Raw genomic sequence first — 13437 nt, 5'->3', positions numbered from 1 at the left:
CCTCTGCAGCAGGCAGCTGGAGAAATTGATCATGGTCTGATAGAAGGTGCCCAATACAGAAAGCTGGATACATTTCTTTGACCAAAGATGTATGTCCTTTGGTTTGCACATCACAAAAGAGCAACCAATCATTTTCTGTTTTTCAAGTCATTCTAGTAGCTTAATGAAGAGATAAATTGAAAGTTAATATTTTGTTGTGATCCCTTCCCTTCCCTTCCCCTTCCCTTTCCCCTTTTCCATTAATAAACAGAAATTAATATAGGAAAAGAAAATGCATTCATGTTGTTTTAATGATTCGCCTTTAACCCAAGAAGGAAAGAAAATTCAAAGATAAGGCTTCCAATTAATCTTTAACTTGTAACATAAAAGCACTGATTTCAAGCCTTAACAACATTGCAATTATGAAGGCACAGGGGGAATGTACTGTGGACATAGTCAAAGTTTTAATCCTAAATATGTCTGGCTCTTGTGAATTTCTCATAGCTTTAAAATTTAACATTATTTCTGTGTGTGTTATAAACATATGTGTTCTTGACCCACTTCAAAAAACAACCACAAGTGAAATACCATTTCCATTAATCATTCAAGAGCTTTGCAAGAAGATTGCATCTCAAGAGATGACTTTTTCACTGAAGTTTACACTATTCAGCTTGGTTTCATTATTTTTTACATATATTGAGTTGCAGCTGCTTGTTGATCAGAGCATTGGTTTTAGAACTTATTCCCATCCTTTCCATCCAAATGCACACATTATCACTTAATATCCTGAAGAGAAAAATTAATTTCTATGTAATTATAGTTTTGCCCTGACAACTACAAAAAATTCATTGTATACTAATACCTTGCAAATGAAATTCTATTTTCATCCTTTAATCACTATGTAATGAGACTACAAAGGAGATGTTTGTACTGCGTTGAAATAGTAAATAGATGTAACAATAATTTTTCACACTTTTCACCAGATTTTTTTTACTATTTTTTTAAATGGGAATATGGATCCACACTAGTGGCTCTCCTTGCGAGATTAAAACTTAAATTTATTATGTATTTGTAGAAATTACTTTTTCTATCCATAATACAATGTCATGTAATATTGGAAATATTCTGTGATTGTTATTGGCACTAGTAAGACAGTATCATTTAAAGAATCAAAGTCAATTAATCCTTTAGATCATGTATTTGTATATTAGACACTGAAATTTATCATTGCTCCACCACACTTTCTTCATGAATCTAGCTCTAAAATCCTGTACTCATGAGGAGCATATGTAATTCAGTGTTGAGCATTTTAAAATCTGTACTTTCTGTTTACCTGTCTGTGCAATAAAATGTATAAGGAGACTGAAAAATATCCATGGTTGAATATTTGTGCTCACCCTTAGGAAGTTCCATAATCCTTGATGCCTCAATATTTCTCAGACAAGGACAAAATCCTTAATTGAACAAAAGAGTAATTTTGGTTTTTTACATAATAGAAAACTAGATGATAACCTACACTTGTAAGAGCAGGTGAGGCAGAAAAATTAAATTCTGTATGAAAGATACAAATTGTCAGGCTTAAGTCTTCACTACTGTGCTTGAACTAGGGAAACTCAGTGCCTTCAGAAGGGACTCTGGAATGATAGATATTGCAACATTAGTTCATAGTTCGTGCTTCATAAAAGTCCTTTTCAAAACCGACAGGATTGCTAGTGTTATCCAGCATTGATGATTCTACTTACTTCCTGGCTTAAGTAGTCTGCTACTTATTAGTCTGCTAAATATTACATTTTTATCCAAAGTTTTGTTAGGAAATAAAGGGAGGCAAGTTTTGGGGTTTTTTTTGTTTGTTTGTTTTGTTTCTTTGGGGTTTGTGTTGTTGTTGTTGTTTTGGGGGTTTTTTGTTTGTTTTTTTGGGAGAGGGTTTTTGGGGTTTTTATTGGTTTGGGGTTTTTAAAATAAGAATTATCTATCTGTCAGCTCCAACAATTAGCTCAGTTGGGGATCATACCCCTTGTTGAGAGAGCTCAGGTATGGTGCTCACTCAGACAAAAGTTTCTTTTTCTACACACACCACAAAGGATGCAGTGACCCAGAAGGAGCAATTACAAGAGCATGCAAGGATCCAGGTCTCAGGCTGTTGGCAGTGCCAGAGTCTGGCACAGCTCTCTGAGGGAAGCAGAGATCAGCTGTGTGAGATGCCATCAGGCCAGAAACGTGCTCAGCCTCCTGGCAGAGATGAGAGATGAAGTGGAAGGACTGAGAGCTCTTAGGGATTCTGAGGAAGAGATTTGCTGCAGGAACTGCACTCTACCATACCCCAGACAAATGCACCCACCATACACTTCACAAGAAGCAATGGTTGTCCCACCCTCTCACCACCAGGCAGAAGAATGGAACCTTGGAAATGGAGGGAAGGGAAGGGAATAGAAGGGATTTCTGGTTGGGCTGGCAGGAAAATCCCCTGCAAGGGAGGCAAAAGGTCTGCTTAAATGAATAAAGGACTCCTGTCATTACTCAAGCATAAGCAGGAAATACACAGAAGATGAAAACAGAGTCAGGCCACTTGGAAATTTGGCAGGAGGTACGAGGCTTTAGGCAAAGATATAGATCTGAAAACAAATTCTGCCGAGTCTGGAAAAGTCATAAGCATGCAAGAGTCTTCATGCTGCTGAGTGCTTGGTAGTGTTTGCCTAATAAGTTTCTGACTATTCTTCTCCTCAACAGATATGCACTTATCACAGTTCCAAGTCTGTTCAGGATGTACACACACCAAAATATACAGGAAATTAACACCCAGATCAGAGGTAGAAGAGAACAGGGGGATTTTTCCTGCTCTCCTGCGCTCTGGACTAAGCCCCAGTGCTTGAATTAAAAGATGAGAATCTGCTTCTCCTGTACCATCCACATCACTGATAAAAAGAAATTATGAAAGATTAACACTTTTGATTCAAATATGTGGGGGATTTGGCATGGAGAAGACATTAGACACCTACAAAGCCTTACAGAATTATTAAAATAAAGTCAGAAACAAATGACTTATAATTCACAGTAAGTTGACCCCTTGCTGGCCAACAGCAAAGTCCACATCCAGTTGCTCTCTAACTCTTCCACCCCAACAGGATGCAGGAGAGAATCAGAGGGAAAAAAAAATAACAAAAAACCTCATGGATCACAATAAAGACAATTTAATAATTGAAGAAAAGAAAGACCAACACACAAGTGATTTAAAGGCATTTACCACCTCCCAGCAGCTGATCAATTCCCACACAGTCCTCCAGCTATCTTTGAAAATCTACTCCCCCAGAAGGTACTTTTATTGCTGAGCACCATGTCATATGCCATCAATATTCCTTTGGTTAGCTGGGGTCAGCTGCCCTGATTTTGTGCTTTCCAAGCCTCTTGCCCACCCTCAGCCCACTCTCTGGGCAGGGCTGAGTGAGAAACAGAGAGGCTCTTGACATTCTGTAAGCACTAATCAGCAATTGCTAAAACACTGGTGTTTTAATTAACTGAGTTTTGGACATAAAACACAGCACCATATAATATACAATGAAAAAATTGACTTAATCCTAACGTGACCTAGTAGAGAATTGTACTGGTCTGACTGGAAACTGCTAAGTTGGAAAACCAGAATCACAGAACAGAGAATATAACACATTGAACAGGGAGGCTCTTCATTAAGCAGCCTGAATTTAGCTCACTTTTGTATTTCAAATTAATGATCCAAAAAGTTATTTACTGCAGACCAATAATTTTTTTTGCTTATTTTTTACAAAAAGAGAATTATTTATTTATTTATTGAATTTGCTGAATTAAGTGAATATTTTATAATTATATTTTAGTTAATTCACAACACCTATATGAGGAAATAAAAGATTAGGAATAGATGTCAGGTAGTGAAAAGAAACACATTTAAGAAATATCTATAAATTTTGGGTAATCAAATCTGATATTCATTGCATGATTTTCAGAGTGCTCTGTATTATCTCATACTTCACATGTTCCAAACAGATCTCATTTCAGTTGCGGCTGAGACTCCTCAGCAGTTCATATTTCAAGATTTCCAGTTATGCTGTTACTAAAAAAAACAGTTTAAGCTACTTTCCTAGGACAATTTAAAAAATGCCATGTCAAAGACAAAAGATGTAATTCCAGTAGTCTAAGAAAATATCTCCTTTTTTTCCTCATTTTTGATACCTTGACATAAAATAATCCAGCCTCATTTTAAAATACAGAACATGAGATATGTGAAAGTAGAACTTATGAATGCCCCATAGATGATCACTCAATCCCAAAGCATGAGGGATGGTGCAATGGTTTGTCTTTTTGAATTAGAGACTCAGACAGTAACCCATAGTTCAAGACCTTTTGTCTTTGGAGCTGAAAAGAATAAGAGCTGCCCTGTTGAATGACAGTAGTATGAACATGGGACATTTGGCCTGGCCAAGATGTTCCCATGAAGGCTATGAGGTGCTGCCAAAAACATTAAACCACACATGTATCTGCTTTGTACTGTAGGCACAACATCACATTGCTGGGGTTTTTTTCATGTTCAAAAAAAAACGAGTCCCCAAATTAGTGTCTTTCTTCTTCTCTGTGTCAGTGTCAAGTTTTTGTGTGTTACTAATGGTACCATCAGGGAAACTGTGCAATGGTTCTAATAGAAAAATATAAGTTTTATTCTGGAGTAACATTAATATAAAACTGAACATTAGTACATAGTGAACATAATTTCTAACTCTCATTTTGATTTGCATCTTTCAAGGAATGATTGTTCAGGTAAGAGGAATTGTTTGTACTAAACCTCAGATTCACTTTACCTGATATTATCAGCTAAGCCTTTGAAAGAACATTAAAAGCACCTGTATTTTAAATTGCAGCTGATAAAGCAGCAAAGCTCTTGCTGAAGATAATGACCTAAAAAGGGATAACATCACAATAGAATAAAATAGTGCCATTCAATTATCTGTTCTGCCATAAAGAAATGTGCTGTTATTTCTTGATTTAAGATTACAAAGAACAATGCTGAGGTAATATTCACTTTTTTGGGGAAAGATTTTTATGCATAGAATTAGATAAACAGAATGCTATCTTCTAAGGCTGCTGAAAACCTATTGAACACAACAAACTCTGTCTTTTTGAAAAGTCAAACAGTAAGCTTTCTCACACTATAAGCGTGTCAGCGTGTAATTCATATTCCTAACCTCAATAAATAGAGGTCTCATTGAGTTTTAAGATGACTGAAAGAAGAAAGAAATTGTGCAGGGTTGTCAGCACTTGAACAGCAGAAAATAGGACAAATGTACAATTTATTGAAAGCAATTTATTCATAACAAAAAGGTAGCCAGCTACCTTGAAGAAAACAACCATCTCTAACTGGTTCAAGGGACATAGTGATTTTGAAAGTCTATACCTTCAGACAGTAAATGTAATACTTTTCAATACTTAGAGAGCAGTTGTATACTCTATTTATAAAAGGTGAACTTATTAATATTTAAAGAAGAAAAACAAAGGAAAAAATCAAGTAAATTCCCTATGAAATTGTTAAGTGTGTGTATACCATCCATGTAGGTGGTGTACCTGAATATAAGATGTTCCTTTACACTTATACACGAAGCATAATAGCAAAAAGTCACTAGAGAATATAAAACAGAGAAGGAAAGCCCAGACTTCAGCTCTAACTGATGCCATGATTTTTTTTTTCCTTACGCTAAAAACAAGTAACAGCACAAATTGCACCCTTTTTCTTTCTTGTTCCATGGAGAACTGATAACCAGAAATGTTGGAGCAATTTTCTTTTTGCTCACTAAAGATTAGTGCTGAGTGAAATACTGACTGCTGAGGGGAAAAATTATTCAAATGTTATAGAGCTTTTGTCGATTGAAATGCACTTAGTGTCTGGTATTGTAGAATACTTGTAGAATACTGAAATATTTCCTGTTATTTTAAAGAAAATTAAGAAATTATTTGTTATGTTATCATTAAAGCCTTTATCCTGAGGTGATGAAACTTGAAAAGACCACTGTTCTCAAAATTCAAGCTCAAATTAGTTTCAAAAGAAAATAAAGTAAGAACAAAGAAAATGTAAAGATACTAGAGGTCAAGATGACTGTTTTAAACTGACAGATCTAAATTTTAGGTGGTTGTCTCTGTGGGAGAGATGAGGAAAAATTTAGTTCTCAGAAGGCAAGGTTTAAAATCTCCACTTCATCAGTGAAGAAGGGGTGGCATTTCTTAAAAAACCCATCACACCCATATTATTTTCAAAACCCCTCCATTGTTTAAGGCACCATATCCAGGATAGGTGTCTAGCTGGCTTTTCCATTAGGCAATTCTTTCTGCTCAGGACCTAATGTGTCTCAGCTTCTTCTAAGATGGATGGTGGCTCTTCCAAAGGGGATGCACTAGTACTTTTTTGGCTATTACCTAATACTTCATATTAGAGCATCTTCCTAGGAATTTGGAGAGGTGTGTTCTGTGCCTGCTTTAACAGCAGGGGAATAAAATGTATGTCTTAAGACAATACTGAAAGAGCTGAAAGGGCAAGAAACCTGACACTTCAAGAAGGAGTTAAGCTCCTGTCTCAGGAGGATTAAAACTGAAAAAATAAGCCTATAGGCTATTAATTGTAATGCATATTTGTATTATATTAGGTCAACAATGGAAAAAAATAAATAATCTTTGCTAAGATCCTTTTTAGACATTTGGAGTCTAATAACCTCTGTTTCTTTCAGTATTAGGTTTACTTACAATTCAGTAGAGGTGAAAAGGTGGCTTCCCAGAATTTAGAAAAAATTTCATTTCTGCCTCAAGACGAATAGGATGAAAAAAGGAAATTTTCAGATTTCTCTGAAAAATGCTGAAAGTAAACAGTGATTTTGAAGAAGCTGAACAGTGCTAGGAGCTAAAAGATTAGGATCATGTCCATTTTTTTCAGAATGCCCTTACAGATCTCAGTAGGTTTTTTTTTTGCTGTGCCCTAGTCAGAAGAGACATAAGTATGAAATATATAATTATATCCCCAAAATAAATACCACTAAAATGTGTGAAAGCAGCAAAGATGTCAACTAATCCTTTAGATGCCTACAAAGTTAGGCTGTAAAATGATACAGACATACAGAACAGCTGCTTAGAAATTAGGTAGGACTTCAGGTCTCCTTGATAAGATTTCAGCAGCACAAAAGTCAGAAATTCACTGATTTTTTCAAAGATATTTTTAGAACCAAGCAGGTAATTTGAAACAGGAGATTAGGTTATCTTTCCCATCAAGTATATCTAAATCATATTGTACAGTGAAAAGTTAGGCATACAAGAAGAGAGGGAAAGAAGGAATAATGCAGTCCCAAGAAAAAAGGAGAATGATTTTATGCATATTTAAATGGATTTTGGATAGCTAGTTTTTCAGCAGCCTATGACTATACTATGACTGAATTTTTGTACTTCTTTCATCTTTCATTTGATTAAAAAACAGCACTAATGCATAAGGCAATGAAAAATGGGACATATCCTCAATCACTTATATTTAATTGAGTTAGGCAACAGAATGGAAGACAAAAATTTAAAGGTATAAAACATACATTATTAAGTCTAACAAACAGCAATCTTATTCAATATGTATGTATCTGAGTAATAATTTTAAAAATTGTTCCAATTTTATACCATTTCTAATTGTATCTGAGGGGTCTCTGCACTGATAAATGGAGGCATTCTCCAAAGTTACCAAGCACTAGTATATTCAAATATTCTTTAAGCATAACCTTTGTTGAAATCTATGCAGGATAAGCATGTTTTGATGTGCCTTAGCCAACTCTGATTATGGGTAGTATTCTTCCTTTGCAAAAATTAATCACCTGTTTAAAAAATTCCCAAATGCTGAAATGTCAGAAAACGAGAAATTATGGAATCTAGCCCATTCTCAGCTAAGGTATAAATCTTCATTACTTGTCAGTAAATACCTGACAAATGTCCCCACCCCCAAAATGTAAACATGTCCAAAAGTCAATATAGTGCTTTTTAGGAGATTGTTTTGGATGGAATCTCTAAGATACAGATTTTTGTAATAAATCTGGGATTAGAGCACAAGCTTAAAACCAACCTGTGTATACATGGCACCATTCCAAAGGATAAATGGCATCATGATTCCACCATGATCAGCTTCTTCTCCACTTCTGCTTTGCAGTTTGTTTTGCTCTGTTCTAATAATACCTTGCTGTGTCTGCCTGCTCTCAGGTAAATGAGCAAGATCAGTGGTCTGCTCAAAATGAAAATGGTTTTACATGTGCCCGTGGTTCCTGCATTGGCACACAATAAAGAAAACAGGCATGAATTTAAGGGTTTGGCTATTCTGTGAATGGTGACATAGTATTTACATATTACATGTCTTCATTAACCCCTGTTATTATGAAAAAGTATAAACACATGTTTCATACATTAGAAGAAAGATGTATGGAATTAGCTGAGAACATTTGCAATGAACTGAGGCTGTTTGCTGCTTACCTGTGTGAATAAGGAAAAGCAAATAAAAGAGATAACCTTTCTCCCCTTTCTTTTTTCTGGACTCTGCAGTATAAGAAGAGAACAAAGTTATGGGGAAAAGGTATTTTGTTCATTAGACCAAATGATAAAGTTGGCAAAGAAAAATAATTATTTTTTTTCCCTCAAAAGTCTTTGTTCAGAGATAAATAAGCACCAAAACCTCTTTCCCTGAATTGCTGGCTAGTAAAGAATGTGAAGTGTTCCTTCCATGCACCCTGTTTCTGCTACTGCACTCAAGACAGCAAGGTGTAAAAGTTTCAAAGTCACTTGCCCCCATTAAAATTATACTGTGGTATAGCAAATGTTAATGGCTAGCTGGTGCCTTGAAGGTAGAGAATCATCCTTTCTGATGTACTTCCACTAAACATTATGAGTCCTCTTGAGAATGGTGACCAAAGGACAATCAGCCTCAGCTCATGTCTTCCTCTCTGTTTTCTGCTGGCCCCAATGCCTACATATCTTGTCAAATTTAATTCAAGTAAAACCAGACAGAAACAGGGGTCAGAGCCATGTTTCCTTAACCCTGCATGTTTATTTCAGTAATGAACTGAGCAAACTTGTTTTATAAATATATTTCATTCTTACTGACAAGTAGAAACAGGTACGCACTGCCTACAAACCTTTCCAGGATCCACATGCATGCAAGTTTTCTTCAGAATCTTTTCAACTGGCTAATTCACCATATTTTAAAAACAAATATTTTCAGGCAAAATATGTCCCATGCAACACGAAGACATCATAGTCCAGTCTTGCATAAGATGTGATAATCACTGCCACATCTTGGAGTAAACCATGTTTTAAGATTCTAAAAAGTGTCAGGACAATTGTTCCAATTAAATTCCTATTATGTATGGGAAATTAATCCTTTACTTCCCAAAAACCAATTTCACACCAAAATAAGCACAAATACTATTCCAGCATTTTTTAAACTATACCCTCTCTTTGATTTTACCCCATTTGCTGTGTTATATCTAAATTTAGGGACACAATGGCTCTGTATAATAAAAATGAATAGAAAAGATATCCTGAGATAATAATCAAATGAGTTTCCTTTATTGCTGAGAACCAGCAAAATACATAGGATAAAATGACATTACTAGGGCACAGGAATCTGAAAGGTCTAGAGTAATTTTTACTCTCTAATTATTATCAGAGTTTGCAGAAAGATACACCATGTCTTATAGATTATAGAAGATATCTTCAGGTTTTATCCTCTGATATAAAAGTAGGAAAGTTCAAACAGGTCCAAAATTCTATAAATAACAATACTGTATTACAGTGTTCTGAGAATGTGTCAAGTCTTGAAGAGCCAGATTGTGATCCTGGCTTTGTGCCCACACCAGGAATTATGAGGCTGTTCAGCATTCATACTGCCTACATTTGCTGCCTATGTAGCTGCTTGCAATTATGGTAGCAAGGAGCTTCTCTAGAACCGTTGGTTTACCCTTCTTTGCATGTGGAACTAGAAAATTGACTATAAATTGTATAGAACTCTCCAATCCCTAGGAGTCCTGGAAAGTAATCCACTCTCATTACAGGACTCATACATGCTGGCATATTCCTCTACCTGAAAAAGAGAGTGGGATAGAAGTGTGAGAACACAGAACTCTGTGGCTTTGAGCCATAATAGGACTTGCTTCTTTTAGGCTTGTGGATTATCACTGTTAGCCTATGAGTCAATATTAATTTACTCCATGCACTATGGGCAAAGAAGTCTCTCCTGACTCCTGGTATCTACAGTTCCATCTGTCCCAACAAATGAAAGAGGAATGCTGTTTAAGCACTAGACTTCAGTACATCTACACCTGTTTATTTGATAATTCTTTCCATAGTTATGCTTTAGATTGCTCCAAATACCTCTTTTTAAGACAAGATCCGCACAGGGGAGACAGCTTTCTTCATGAGCAAATCTCAAAAGTGTATGCAGATAAAACTTGATCAGATTTCCACCAGTTTTCCCTCCCTCAAATATGGTCCTCACAGACTTGTCACACAGTCGCTCATCACAAATCCACATCACACCTCAAAACTTCCAATAACAGGATCCTCTGATTTTCTTCAAATAAATCGATACTCTAGGGAGCTGTAAGATAGTTTTCACATTAGTTCTGGCATTTTAATCTGGGTGAAGATGGGGGAATCCACCTGCCACATGACATGTAAATTAAAGATGACCTCGCAGGGGCTTCAAGGTTTGGATAAAAGACAAAATTGAGCACTATGTAGTGTGGATCAGGTAAAGCTATGCAAGACTGGCTATCTCTAACCCATGTGGAAATGAGCTTTTCTCTTGACCTCAGAAACTCTCAGTTCTCAGAAGCTCTCATTCCTTGACTGTTTTTTACATAGTACTGAGGGCATAGTCTCAAGTTACTGTCCATTCACTGGCAATTACTATCTGTCTTCCCTCTGTTCCTTTGTCTATTAAAATCTTAAGAAAAATATCATTAGTACAGCACTTCCCTGAGAAAACAATTTGGTGAATGTGCAGATCCATAAATATAAGCCATAATTTAAAAAAGTAGGCATTTACATCATTTTGGGATTTTTAGACACTGTTTATCATATGCTTCTTCAAATGCAGTAACAGATGACTGTAACAACTTCTAGTGCTATTGTGAAGGCAGACCTCTCTTTTATAAGCTGAACACTCCAGTCGTCTTCCCACTCATTACATCCTACATGTTGTCAATCTTAGTTTCAAGAACTGTCAATCAGAAATGCAGTGGATGATATGTGCAGCATTTTTTAACAACACGAAGGTGGGCATTTCTTTGATTTTCCTTTATTCTCTTGATTGCAAAGTGCAGTATGTGTCTTGAATACAAGCAAACACAAAAGTACATAGAAAACAGTATTTTGAAAAATGAAAACAGAACTTTGGTACAGTAACCCTTACAGCTAATCAAAGCCTTATTGTTAGTCCTGATTATTTTATACAGTGGTTCTAGATATCATAATTACCTCTTTAGGCTTAAGGTTATTGATTTAGTAAGAGCAATTATGAAGCATTAAAAAAAGAAGGAAAATAAATGTCACAATAATTTGATGAAGCACATTGTAACTTTTACGGTTCTATTAGTATAAATGATCAAGATGCCAGGAGAAGGAGAAAGAAAAGGAGAAAAAAAGAAGGAAAGGGTGGCACAAGACTGGAAGTAAAGGCAGTATTAAATGTGTGATTTACTCAATAGGCAAATTTTTATGTTTTAATACTAATACAATTACTGCTGCTATCCTTGGAGATGTACAGATGTCTCATATAACAACGTAAACTACAATAAAAATGCTGCTCTTATATAATTCACCTATGGAATTTCTGGGCAAGTTTTTGTTAACTCTTTGAGGGAATACATTTTTGACAACTCTTTCAAAAAAATCTCAAGAGATTTACCTGCTGCCATTGATATTAGAAAATGGCAATTTCACATATGCTTATCAAGTCTCTGGTGTCATGCACTTTAAATAACTTGCCAGGCTTGCTGAGCTGGTGTGTCTCAAAAGCATTGACTGACCAGTTGGTCATCTATTATGGTGTTATAAAATTGATACTGATATTATTTCAGCAGTAATATATACAGAACAAAAAATCTTCAGTAGAGAATAAATGAAAAAAAATGCATGCTCTATTCTGATGTTAAAAAATATTTTCTTCCTGTCTTCCCCAGAAGCTTAACTTTTTTCAGTGATGATTCATGATGATTCAGTGGGTATTTCAGCAACATCACAAATTTCCAATTCAGACTTGAACGACTTCATGAATTTTGTGGGGTGATCAAGAAGTTAAGTACTGATGGTAGTATTACAGCTTTAAAAAATACATACTTACACAGCTTGAAATAGCAAAAGCTTTCATGTCTGACAAATGTTGCTCATAATGAAAATATTTAGATATTCCTAACTACAGACATCATCAGATGTTGCTAAAATTACCAATGTTGCACCATACTGAAGGCAAAATGAATGATTGTCAGTTACTTCTGTGTTCCAAAAAGCCTTATCACCTCTAGCTTCTCATCTTTTTAAAACTCCTTTTTGGGTCTCCAAAAGTACTGATTTTCTATAATGGGGCATTATAATTTCTCTTCCAATCCTTGACCCACAGGATACCAGCAGAACTGACTAATTTTCAATTTGTCTGACTGTTGTTTCCTGCAAGGACTCTTTGAACTATAATCTATTTTATGGCTAATTCTTAGATTTAATTTGCTATCTACTGGCATATGACAAAATGAAGGCAGCCTTCCAAACTCCTCACCCTATTAAGGGGTAAAGGAAGTTAAGTACACAGAGAATGCAGATATGATACAGATGAGCTTTCACACACCAGATTTACATTTTTGGACTTCTTCAGCATTCTTATCCACAATTTGCTTTTTAAGGTTTCACTGTTTTATTTCCAGTAAGAAGCAGATACCTGTTCCCTGTCTAGGGAATGGTAGTTGGAAGTATTCCCTGATTATACATACCTCTGTGTCACCATTCTCTGCATGTCACATACAGAGAATATGGCCAATTCTAATACAGCTTCAGAATAGAATGAAAATTATAGCTCATGTGACCAGAGTCACAAAGGATAAAGTATTAAAACATACTAAAATATGGACTGGACCTAATTTATGAAAAACAGTTCAGAGGCTTGTACCTTTTTCCATACCTATTCTGAAGTGTTCCTGACCTTACTTAACCTTGTCTTTCTTACTTTTGAGAGCTTCTTACAGATTTTTTAAAGAGGCCCTATGTAAGAGTGAGAATTTTTAGTTCTGTGAGATGCCTATGCATTGCAGTAAGGAAGACTTAAAAGAATAAAAGAGTATGCAAAATTAAGTGGATGTTGCACATTCTTTAACTCCTTCTCATTCTAGAAGGAAAAGATGTAAGTTGAAAGGGATCATCATCTGCCTGGAGTTGGTACTTAAA

Source organism: Molothrus ater, chromosome 4 (genome assembly GCF_012460135.2).
Source record: "Molothrus ater isolate BHLD 08-10-18 breed brown headed cowbird chromosome 4, BPBGC_Mater_1.1, whole genome shotgun sequence".
Classification (NCBI taxonomy): Eukaryota; Metazoa; Chordata; class Aves; order Passeriformes; family Icteridae; genus Molothrus; species Molothrus ater.
The sequence above is the reverse complement of the archived record's forward strand: the minus strand, read 5'-3'. Positions refer to the sequence as shown.